Raw genomic sequence first — 904 nt, forward strand, 5'->3', positions numbered from 1 at the left:
TTTTCTTGGAAACAGGGGATGTTCCCTTTGCAAAAATTCGATTCCGAAGCACACCCCCAAATTTCCTGGAATGGAAAATTTCTAAAAAATCAAAAAATTTTGAGTATTGCCTTTTGCAAAAAAGTACGGGATTATGGAAAGTAATTTTATGTTTAAACCCTTTAATTTTCTAAACCAAAAAAAAAAGTTTAATAAAAAAAGATATGGAGTTTTCCTCCCCCCAAGGGAAAAAAGGGGACCAGTAAAAAGGGGGATTTAAAATTTTACTGTCTGCTACGGGAGAAAAATCTTTAAATTAAAGTAGGGAATACTTAAAAATTTTTTCATTCATTTCAGAAAACAAATTGAAACTGTTAAGCCAATATGGGGATTTAAGTCAAAGGAAAATTTAAAACCCAAAAAAGAAAAAATTTAAAGGTGGAAAAAAAAAAAAAAAAGGAAACAAAACTGAAAAAAATTAATAAAAAAAAAATCAAAAAAGGCCAAAAAAATTTTTCAATAAATAAAAAAATTTTTTTTAAGTAAAAACCCCCCTTATAAAAAATTTTAAATTAATAATTAAAAAAAACCAAAGTTCTTGCTTTGGAAAAGGGTAAAATCCCCCTTTTTTGGGCCTTTAAAAATTTTAAAAAAAGGAACCCCAACAATTTTTTACCTTTTTTTCCGGAAAAAAAATTAAAAGGGGGTTTTTGGAAAATTTTTAAATTCCAAAATCAAAAAATCCAAAAGGGAAGATAAAATTTAACACAAAAGGGCCTTTCAAATTAAAAAAAGGGAAAAAAAACCGAAAAAAACTTAAAAAGGGGGGTTTTTTACCCCTTTCGCACGCCCTTGCGGGGGGAGGGCACAAGAATTGGGGTAGCCCCTTATATTTTGGGGTAACTAGGGTAATATAAAGTCACTA

Source organism: Penaeus monodon, chromosome 19, assembly GCF_015228065.2.
Source record: "Penaeus monodon isolate SGIC_2016 chromosome 19, NSTDA_Pmon_1, whole genome shotgun sequence".
In the NCBI taxonomy this organism is placed as follows: Eukaryota; Metazoa; Arthropoda; class Malacostraca; order Decapoda; family Penaeidae; genus Penaeus; species Penaeus monodon.